Raw genomic sequence first — 11,931 nt, 5'->3', positions numbered from 1 at the left:
AAAAAAAAAAAAAAAAAAAAAAAAAAAAAAAAAAAAAAACAGATTCAGATATGAGCTACCTCTTAGAAAAAAATCAGACAAGAAATTTAATATAACTATGGTTAATATGGTAGAGGATCTGGTAGAAAAGACAGACAGTATGAAATGTCTGATGAATAATTCTAGAAGAGAGATAAAAATTACAAAAAAGAATGAGATGGAAATTCTTGATATAAAAATAGAAAGATTGTGTTTAACAACATATTCAATGGACTGGTGAAAAAACTAAATTTGACAATAGAGCAATAAAAAATGTTTTCAGTTTACTCAGGGTAAAATAGAAGAATAAAAAAGAATGGGAAAAAAAGGTAAAAGTATTTAATATATTTAGGAAAACATCGAGTAGTCTAACAAAATTAAATCCTAAGTGTGAGAGAATGGGAAAAATACTTGAAAATAGCAACAAATTTTTTCCAGGAGGCAGAGCAAGATGGTTCAATAGAATCCTACACTATTCATCCCTCCTGCTGGAACACCAAATTGTAACAACTATCTGTACACAGAAAAGCGTCATCACAAGAACCACAAATCAGGTGGGCAATCACCTGAGTTTTAACTTTATATCACTGAAGAGGATAGAAACTATGATCTTGAATGGTCAATGTTACTCATTCCCCAGCAAAAGAGAATACATGCACTTTGCCGAGGGAGGGCTCATGACAGAGGGCAAAGCCAAGCGGAGCTCAGCCAGCACCCAGTCATGGAGGGAGAATTTGGACAGACCTAGCCTGAAGGGAACTGTATATCCCAGCCATTGAAACTTGAGTTTCTCAGTAAGCCTTGCCACCATGGGCCAAAATGCTCTGGGATCCTAGGTAAACTTGAAAGGAAGTCTTGGACACAATGGCTACAATAGCTAGGGAAATTCTAGTGCTAGGCTTGGCTCAGATCCTGAACACATAGGGTGGCACAAGAGGTAGGGGAACACTAGCTGGGGTGGCTAAGGGAGTGATTGCACCATCTCTCCAACAACCCCAGGCAGTGCAGCTCACAGAAACAAACAAACAAACAAAAAGTAGCCTAATTTTTCTGCCTGAGGAGAGGAGAGTGAAGAGTAAAGAGGACTTTGTCTTGCATCTTAGCTACCAGCTCAGCCACAGTAAAATAGAGGACCAGGCAGAGTCATGAGGCCCTCATTGTAGGAACTACCTCCTGGATGACATTTCTAGACACACACTGGGCCAAAAGGAAACCTGATGCCTTAAAGGGAAGAACTCAGTCCTGGCAGGATTCATCTGCTGACTAAAGAACCATTGAGTCCTGAATAACCAGCAGTGATACCCAGGTAGTATACCCCATGGACCTTGGGCTCTGAAATTTGCTGGCTTCAGGTGTGATGTGGCACATTCCCAGCAGTGGTGGCTATGGTGAAAGACTCCTGTTTGATAAAACCAGAGGGAAAAGTAAAGGGGATTTTTGTCTTGCACCTTAAGTACCAGGTCAGCCACAGTGGCGTAGAACAACAACCAGGCTCTTATGGTCCCCAAGTTGAGATCTAGGCTCTTAAACAGCATTTCTGGACCTGCCCTGGGCCAGTGGGAAGCCCACTGCCCTGAACAGTAAGTTGCAGGCCTGGCAGCGTTCACCACAAGCTGACTGACTATCCCTTGGGTTTAAGTAAACATTGGTGGTGGCCTCGCAGAACCGCCATGGGCTGGAAGTGGTGGTGGTCACAAGGAGATGCTCCTCTGCTTGTGAAAAGGGGAGAAAAGTGCAGGGACACCTTTGTATTGTGAATTAAGTGTCAGCTTAGCCACAACAGAACAGAATATCAGGTAAATTTCTAAGGTTTTGGGTATCAATTGCTGGCTCTCAGACACCATCTCTGGACCTGCCTGGGGCCTGGGAGAACTTACCGCCCTGAAGGGAAGAACACAAACCTGGCTGTCTTTGTGACCTTCCGATTGTAGAGCACTAGGACCTTGAGTGAACATAGGTGGTAGCCAGGTAGTAGCAGTTATAGTGGGTCTTGGATGAGAACCAATGCTGTACTGGCTTCAAGTCTGACCCAACACAGATCCCGGTGGTGGTGGCTATAGGAGTACTTGCATCAACAAACCTTCAGTTCTAGAAAACTAAGGACTCCAAGATGGAGTCTCTCTCTCTGTGTGTGAGCTTAGCTTTCTGAAACTGAAGGTTTGATAATGCAAAACTCTATTTTAGAGTCTCTCTCTTTCTGTTTGGGAGAAAGAAAGGGAAAAGAACAATAGTCTCTGCTTGGTAATCCAGGGAATTCTTCCAGATCTCATCCAAGACCACCAAGGTGGTACCTCTAAAAGTCTACAAAAACCACAGTGTTATTGGGCTTGGTACTCAAGTTTATTTGATACCTGGAAAGCCTTCCCTAGTAGGATGGGCACAAGAAGCCCAGACTGCAGAGACTACAATAAATACCTAACTCTTCAGTGCCCGAACACTGATGAACATATACAAGCATCAAGGCCATCCACAATAGATAACCTCACCAAAGGAACAAAATAAGGCACCAGAAAACAATCCTGGAGAAACAGAAATATAGGACCTTTCAGATAGAGAATTCAAAGTAGCTGTTTTGAGAAAAATCAAAGAAATTTAAGATAGCACACAGAATGAATTCAGAATTCTATCACATAAACGTACAAAAGAAATTGCAATAACTAAAAAAAATTGAGCAGAAATTCTAGAGTGGAAAAATGCAATTGGTATACTGAAGAATGCATCACAGTTTCTTAATTAATAGCAGAATTAATTAAGCAGAAGAAATAATTAGTGCGCTTGAAGACAGGATATATGCAAATACACAGTGGAGAAAAAGTAAAAAAGAATGAAGCATGCATCCAAGCCCTAGAAAAGTCTCAAAAGGGGAAAACTAAGAGTTATTGACCCTAAAGTGGAGGCAGAGAAAGAGACAGGGGTAAAAAGTTTATTAAAAGGGATAATATTGGAGAACTCGCAAACCTAAAGAAACACGTCAACGTTTAAGTAGAAGAAGGTTATACAGCGTAAAGCACATTTAACCCAGAGAAGGCTACATTAAGGTGTTTAATCATCATATTCTCAAAGGCCAAAGGTACAGAAAGAATTCTAAAAGCAGGAAGACAAAAAGAAACAAATAACGTACAACGAAGCTCCAATACATCTATCAGAAGACATTCAGTGGAAACATTACAGACCAGAAGAGAGTTGCGTGTCATATTTAAAATGCTGAAGAAAAAAAAAACAAACAAAAATCCTTTACTCCTAGAATATTATATCCTGTTAAATATCTTTAAAGAATGAAGGAGCAATAAAAACTCCTCCAAACAAACAAAAGCTGAAGAATTTCATCGACACCAGACCTGTCCCTACAAGAACTGCTAAAGGGAGTCCTTCAGTCTGAAAGAAAAGGATGTTAATGAGCAGTAAGAAATCATCTGAGTTACAAAACTCCCATGTAATCGCTTTATCATAATTCTTAAAATTGGGTAATGTCAGTCCCTCAACTTTGTTCTTTTCCTTGAATGTTGTCTTGGCTATTCTAGACTTTTGGCCTCACCATATACACTTTTGAGTTAGTTTGTTAATATCTACAAAATAACTTACTGGGATTTTTCTTGGGATTGCATTAAATTTATAAATCCAGCAGAAAGAACTGAGATCTTGACAATATTAAATATTCCTATTCATGAACATGGAATAACTCTTTATCTAGTTTGACATTGATTCTTTCATTAAAGTTTTGTAGTTTTTCCTTACAAAGCTACAGAATCAAGAATGTGTGTTATTAGCAAAAAGAAAAGATAAGTAGATAAATGGAACAGAACACAGAGCCTAGAAATAGGCCAACATAAATATAACCAACTGCTCTTTGACAAAAGAGCAAAAGCAATACAATTTTAAAGAGACAGTCTTTTCATCAAATGATTCTGGAGCAATTAGACATCCTCACGCAAAAAACGAAAAAAAAAAAAATCTAAACAAATCCTTACACTCTTCATGAAAATTAATCCAAAATGGACCACAGACCTAAATGGAAAACACAAAACTATAAAATAGTTAAAAGATAACATAAGAGAACATGTAGATAGTCTTTTGTTTGGCAATAACTTTTTACATGTGGCAGCAAAGGCACGATACATAAAAGAACTGATAAACTAGACTTCATTAAAATTAAATATATACATATATGCTGTTCAAAAGATACTGTCAGGAGAATGCAAAGACAAGTTAGAGATGGAGAAGATAGTTGCAAAAGACATATCTAATAAAAGATTTAGCTGAAATATATAAAGAACTCAAAATTTCACAATAAGATAATAAACAACCTAGTTGAAAATTGGACCAAAGACCCAAACAGATAACTCACCAAGAAGTTCTACAGATGGCGGGTAGACATATGAAAGGTGTTTCACATCATTTGTTATCAGGGAAAATGCAGATTAAAACAGCAGATACTGGCCGGGCATGGTGGCTTATGCCTGTGAGCCCAGCACTTTGGGAGGCCGAGGTGGGTGGATCACCTGAGGTCAGGAGTTTGAGACCAGTCTGGCCAACATGTTGAAACATCGTCTGTACTAAAAATACAATATTAGCCAGGCGTGGTGGTGTGCACCTGGAATCCCAGCTACTCTGGAGGTTGAGGAAGGAGAATAGCTTAGAACCCAGGAGGTGGAGGCTGCAGTGAGCCGAGATCATGCCACTGCACTCTAGCCTGGGCAACAAAGTGAGACTTGGCAAAAAATAAAAAATAAAATAAAAAAATAAAAATACTAATAGGTGTGAAGCAGTATCTGTTTAGTATGGCCAAAATCTAGACCACTGACAAATCAGATGTTGGTGAGGATATGGAGAAATAGAAATTCTCATGCATTACTGGTCAAAATGCAAAGTAGTACAGCCATTTGGACAGCTTCTTGTGAAACTAAATGTACTCTTACTATACAATTCTGCCATCATGCTCCTTGGTATTTGCCCAGGAGTTGAAAATGTATATTTACACAAAAACCTGTACTTGGATGTTTATAGCAGCTTTATTCACAGTTGACAAAACTTGGAAACAAAATGTTGTTCAGTGGGTGAATGGATAAACTGTGATTTAATCAGACAATGGAATATTTTCAGGCCTAAAATGAAATAAGTTACCATGTAGGAAAAGTCATGGAGGAAACTGAAATGAATATTATTAAGAAAGAAGCCAATCTGAAAAGACTACATCCTGTATAATTCCCACATATTACATTGGGGAAAATGTAAAATTAAGGAGACATTGAAAAAATCAGAGGTTTGTGAGGAAGGAGACATGAATATCGAGAGCCCAAAGGATCTTAAGGGCAATGAACCTACTTAGCATGACACTAAAATGACTGATACATGTCATTATCTATGTATCCAACCCAGAGAATCTACAATACTGTCTCAGCCAGTTCAAACTGCTGGAACAGAACTACCATAGACTGGGTGGCTTAAACAACAGAAATGTATTTCTTACAGTTCTACAGTCTGGAAGAGTGAGATCGTGGTGCCAGCATGCTTGGGTGCTTAGTGAGGGCTCTCTTCTTAGTTGGTAAATGGTTTCCTTGCTATGTCCTCACGTGGTGAGGGAGATAGTAGAAGCTGACTCTCTTTTGTCTCTTTTAATAAGTGCACTAACATCATAAGGGCTCTACCCTTGTGATGTAATAATTCTCTCTCAAAGGTTCCATCTCCAAATATCATTTTTATTGGTGTTAGAGTTTAAAGACGGAAATTCTGTGGGGATACCAGCAACAAACATGGAGTCTATAACACTAAGGGTGAATCCTAATGTACACTATGTTCTTTCAGTGGTAATAATATGTCAGTGTAGATTCATCAATTGTAATAAATCATATTCAGTGACAATGATCCTAGGAATGCAAGTCTATTTTGGTGTTTCAGAATCAGTCACAGTAATTCAATATATTAAAAGAATAAAAAAGTATACAATCATATGATTATTGACAAAATTCAATATTTACTACTGATTGGAAATTATCCACACTCAAGAAGTAAAAGGGTACATCCTTGATTAGATAAAAGGCACCTCACATAAATTCTACCGATTAGATAAAATTGTGAAAATGGTGTCTTACTTAATGTTGAAGACTGAATGTCATCTCCCTCAAACTCAGAGCAAGGCAAGGATGCATCTCACCCTATTCCTGTTCACTATTGTATTGGAAATTATATCCAGTATAAAAATAAAGAAAAAGAAATGAAACATACAGTTTATGCACCTAAAACCATAAGACAATGATAAAATAAATTAAAGGTTTAAAGAATTTGAATGATATTTTATGTCCATGGATAGAAAACTCAATAATGTTTAGTTTTAAATTTCAATCCAAATCTTTCCTGGATTTATAATTTAAAAAATTCAGGTGCACAAATTTAAATGGAAAAGAAAAAGAAGTAGAATAGCTAAGATAAATTGCAAAAGAAGTTGGAGGACACACACCACCAATTTCAAGACTTACTATAAAGCTAGGATTATCAAGTCAGTGCGATATTGATGAAAAAATAGATACAGAGGTCAATGAAACAGAATACAGATTCCAGATGCATATCAATAAATATTTAGACAGCTTCCATCCAAAATACATTGTTAATAAAATTAAAAGGCAAGTAAATGACTTGTAGAGGGTATTTGCAATTTATGTGTCTTCATTCCAGAGTATAAAAAGTTTTTTTAATCAATAAGAAAACAAGTGATCCAATAAAAAATAGATGAAAGTTTTGAATAAATATTTTACCAAAGAAAATGTATTCAAACAAGCCCACAAAAATCTGCTTAATGCCATAAGTCATTAAAGAAATACAAATTGATGTCAAAATGAGACATCACTATACCTATCAGAGAGCATTCTTTAAATTTTCCTCTAAATGTCCTTTCCTATTCATTTCTATATTTGTCATCTTAGGTAGATTACCTGTGGGATATAAATAAACTATTTTTGTGTTTCTCCAAGTTGCAGCTTTCTGAATAAATTTTGCTGAAAACTTGGAATCTTGGGTTAGCATCAAAGCCTTGGGGAAGTTAATTTCCAGCTATATAGTCAGTGAAAAAACTTTATAAGAATTTCTAAGAGATTTACCTAACTCTGGAACTACGTGTTTTCATTTCAAGGGAAAACGAAGCTTGCAACTTTGGATATGTGTCCAGGTGATGAAAGTGAAAGACACTGACATAGGTGCTTGTCTGGTCCTTGGTGACAGGCATTTACATTCCAAAGGCTAGGGTGAGAGCCCAAGGTCCTTTCTATTCAAGGAGCAAAGGTTTCTATTCCGCAGTTAAGGAGGGGAAGGAAAAGGCAATTCTGTCTCTTTCACATGCATGAGCAGATCAATCTATTTCCTTATCTAAAATACAGACTATGATTTTCTGAGACGTGACCTGGCTTTCATTGCATCACTCCAGGAGGAATAATAAACCAAGAAATACGTGGGAAACTATACACTCATTATTTGCTTTTTGTGAATAATGATAATCTGTCTGAACTGGAACACCTTGCATTTACATTCAGGATGAAATTAATAAAGATGAATAGTAAAAATGAAACAGTATCTCATCCTAGTCTGATTTCTGGGACATCAGTACTTGGCCCATTTCAAAAGAAATAGTCTATCTTGAAACAGGTTGTGTACATGGGATAAAACTCATTACTACTAAATCAGGCTCTTCACCTGTTCACTTTTTGGCCAATATATATTATAGTTTACAAACCCATATGACCTGTACTTGAAACAAAAAAACTTACAGAGAAGTACACTTTTATTTTAAGTATGCTTAATATTAATTTTTAAATTTATGCATGATAAAATTATTTTTTGTTGTACGTTTCCATGAAGTTTAACAATGCATAAATTCTGGTATCTACCATCATGATCAAGATGTGGAGCACTTACCTCACCACAGAAACTTTACTTATATTACCCCTTTATATAATTCATCCTCACACCTGATCCCACAAACCAATGGAAACCTACTCTCTATACCTATACATTCGCCTTTCCCAGAAAGCTACGTAAATGCAGTAATACAGTATGTAGCATTTGAATCTGGCTTGAAAGAGCCTAGCAAAATGTGGTTGAGATAAAGTGATATCGTTGTAGAAACCAATAGTTCTGTTTTATATCTGAACAGTATTTTGTGGACGCACTACAGTTTGTTTTTCTATTCACTGGGTGAAGGACATTTGGTGTCTTTCCAGTTTTGTGTGATCATGTACAAAGTTGCTGTAAATATTTGTATACAGCTGTTTGTAAGTATTTGTTTTTCTTGGGTAAATAGCTAGGAATGTAATTACAGTATCACTTAGTAAGTGTACATTCAAACATATAAAAGTTGCCAAATTATTTTCTAAAGAGAAAAATAAAATTAACTCAAATGGCAAGAGAACAACTGAAATTTTCAGAAGCATCCAAGGCCAAGAGATGATGAACAGAACTGAAATGAAGATACCCTAAGAGTTGTTCATAGAAGGTGTGGTATAGTTGCCATTCTCAAAGTTGAAGTGTCCACTGCTTGCTGATATGTGTCTTTAATTACACAATATACCATAAGTTTGTCTTGATTAAAAGTAATTTTTAGTAGCAAACCGTACATGTTTTGTGTTTCTTTTCGCATGAAGGAAGATTAAAGCTTAAAATGGCGACTATATATATATGATATATAAGTATATCATATATATACATATATAATGCCTCTCTCCCTTTTTCAGGTTTAATCTGGGGAAAATTTAATCAGCCGAATTGAATGTGCTTGTATGCTAATAGGTTAATCTCTCTAATGAAGGGTCATTGTGGTTCAACCGGAAAAGATAGAGAAACTCTTTTAATAAGGAAAAATTGAGGTCAAGGCCTCAATTTTGGCATTTAAACCTTTTTAACATTCTATTCAACATAATATTTTAACCTCCTGTTTTAAAGTTGGAAGATTGAAATTATAATTCCAACCCTTTTGAGTTAGGGTAAAAGCTTGTGATCTGGCTGAGTGCTACCTTCTAACATGAGTAAATTGGCAGAAAAGAGTAACATTATTAAATGATTCAAATGAGGGTTATTTAAAATAATCTAATGAAAGATTGCCTTTTCAATAGCAAATAATTCAGCCTATTATAATTTCTATAATTAGAGCAGAATACTACAAAGACTATATTGAATCAGCATTTTAGATTTGAATTTGACTTGTTATGTTCTTACTGTCTGTTGTCATAAATAAAAAAGATTATTTAACACCTCATTTTGTTATATTCAAAACAAGTTGGCCATCAAAATTTTAGCTTATTGTTATGTTGTTAATCAAAAGAAGAGAAGACCACAAAATACATTACCAATGACTCATACAGTGTGAGCTAACATTTTACTTGTTCTCATTGGATGGTGTTATATTTCATAACACATATTTTTCCTTTGAGGTATATTTATCCTGATAGCAATGTGATATTCTAGCCGGCCTCTCATCACTCCTTTATATATCTTAAGCCTGTTCTAAACCTAGTCCCCTAGACTTCTAAGTGACATCTGTGAAATAACTGTAAGTGCCCTAGTTATTTTATTCCTGCACTTTTGCATACTCCTTGGTTGGTTTCTAAGTAGACATCAGGTAACAGCCTTATTTAGGGCATATGGAATGAGGAGTAGCACCTTTAGTTAAATAGTAAAAATAAATAAAAGATAAGAAAGAGAAAGCATATAGTAAGAAGACAGGCATGTAGAGTGCCAAATAGAGATTGGGAAAGAAAGTTATAGCAATGACTATAAAGGGAACGATGCTTCAACTTGGGCCATATTCTTTCTTTGTACTCCAGTAAAACACTCCAGTGGCCATTTGTTTATCTTGGTACTCTCTTACGCTCTGCTTGAAATGCCTTAAATAAAGGGATTGGTTTATCTCCTCTCAACTATATATTTACGTTGTTAGCAGGAGAAGGCATCCTATTTGATGGGGCCAATTATAACTATTCTTACTGAAGTTTTCCTGGGTGTAGAAAAACCAAAGAAGGCCCTAACTCATTCCTACAGTGGTAACATCTGCTTACATGCTTGGAAAAGTGAATACTGATGAAATTTTTTTTAAGCTATTTTGGGGTTTTGGATAGAAAACACATGGTACATGGGATATTACAGCCTCTCCCCAATGATAGCAATTGATGACCTTTCATGACATTCTTTGTAATCTGAATCTAGAGATAGCTTCTGAAACTATTGTAGTAGAAATATTAGGGATTCCAGTTGATCAGAGTTTACACAAAAGTGTAGACTTACCACAAAACAAAAAAACACAAAAAAAAAAACAACAACCTTAATGTATCTTGTTCTAAGTAGGTGACTATAATCATATTTGCTCGCCTTTTGCTTGTTCCAAATTCTAAAGTCTGAAACGAAAGTAATAAACGTGATTCATTTTTTTAAATTATTTATCTCAATATTTCTGTTAATAAAAAAATGTTATATGGTACAAAGAGGAACTGAAAATTGTAATAAAGTTCAAATTGTTTATGTTTCTATTAATTACATGTGGTTTTATCATTTAATATTATTTCAAATATACTTTATCTTTATCAGTGTTAACTAATGTATTAGTCTGTTCTCATGCTAATACAAAGAACTGCCCGAGACTAGGTAGTTTATGAAAAAAAGAGGCTTAATTGACTCACAGTTCTGTATGACTGGGGAGGCCTCAAAAAACTTGCAATGCTGGTGGAAGGTACCTCTTCACAGGGTGGCAGGAGAGAGAATGAGTGCCCAGTGAAGGGGAAATCCCCTTATAAAACCATCAGATCCCATGAGAACTCATTCACTATCACAAGAACAGCGTGCTGAAAACCACCCTCATGATTCAGTTATCTTCACCTGGTCCTGCCCTTGACACACGGGGATTATTAAAATTCAAGATGAGATCTGGGTGAGGACTCAGAGCCAAACCATATCGTTTCACCCTTGGCCCCTCCCAAGTCTCACGCCCTCACCTTTCAAAACAATCATGCGCTTCCAACAATCCCCCACATTCTTAACTCATTCCAGCAATAATCCCAAAATCCAAGTCCAAATTATCATCTGAGACAAGGCAAATCTCTTCTGCCTATGAGCCTGTAAAATCAACAGCAAGTTAGTTACTTCCTAGATACAGTGGGGTACAGGCATTTGGTAATATGCCCATTTCAAACGGGAGAAATTGGCCGAAACAAAAGGGCTACAGGCCCCAAGAAAGTCCAAATGCAGTGGAGCCATCATTACACTTTAAAGATCCAAATGATCTCCTTTGACTCCACGTCTCACATCCTAGTCACACTGTTGCAACAGGTGGGCTCCCATGGCCTTGGGCAGCTCTGCCCCTGTGGCTTTGTAGGGTACAGCCCCAGTGCTAGCTGCTTTCATGGACTGACATTGACTGTTTGTGGCTTTTCCAGGCACATAGTGCAAGCTGTCAGTGGATCTACCATTCTGGGATCTGGAAGACAGTGACCCTCTTCTCTCAGCTCCACAAGGCAGTACTCCAACGGGGACTCTGTGTGGGCACTCCAACCCAGAGGTTCCCAACCTCACTTTTTGACTTCTGTGCACCTTCAGGCTCAACACCACATGGAAGCTGCCAAGGCTTAGGGCTTGCACCCTCTAAAGCCACAGCCTGAGCTGTATCTTGGCCCCTTTAAGCCATAGTTGGAGCATCTGGGACACAGGGCACCAAATTCCTAGGTGCACATAGAAAGAAGGGCTTGGGCCCCAACCACAAAACCATTTTTCCTCCTTGGCCTCTGGGTCTGTGATGGGAAGGGCTGCTGTGAAGGTCTCTCACATGAACTGGAGACATTTTCCCCACTGTCTTGGTGATTAACATTTGGCTTCTGGCTACTTATGCAAATTTCTGCAGAATTTCTCCCCCAGAAAATGGGGTTTTATTTTCTATTGCATCAA

At 37.0% G+C, this 11,931-nt stretch overlaps 1 long non-coding RNA gene across 2 annotated transcripts in view; it reads right to left on the bottom strand.

Annotated features, from left to right (window-relative positions):
• The window catches only part of LOC108526341 (uncharacterized), a 19,535-nt gene extending 13,920 nt beyond the window's left edge, over window positions 1-5,615 (bottom strand). For both annotated transcript variants that reach the window (XR_001884496.1, XR_001884497.1), the window contains exon 1: window positions 5,486-5,615. This is a non-coding gene — a long non-coding RNA (uncharacterized LOC108526341). The remainder of the gene's footprint in view (window positions 1-5,485) is intronic.
• Window positions 5,616-11,931: the final 6,316 nt, after the last annotated feature.

This window comes from Rhinopithecus bieti, unplaced genomic scaffold (genome assembly GCF_001698545.2).
Source record: "Rhinopithecus bieti isolate Rb0 unplaced genomic scaffold, ASM169854v2 scaffold_2272, whole genome shotgun sequence".
Taxonomy (NCBI): domain Eukaryota; kingdom Metazoa; phylum Chordata; class Mammalia; order Primates; family Cercopithecidae; genus Rhinopithecus; species Rhinopithecus bieti.
This window is presented reverse-complemented; position numbering and strand designations above follow the sequence as displayed.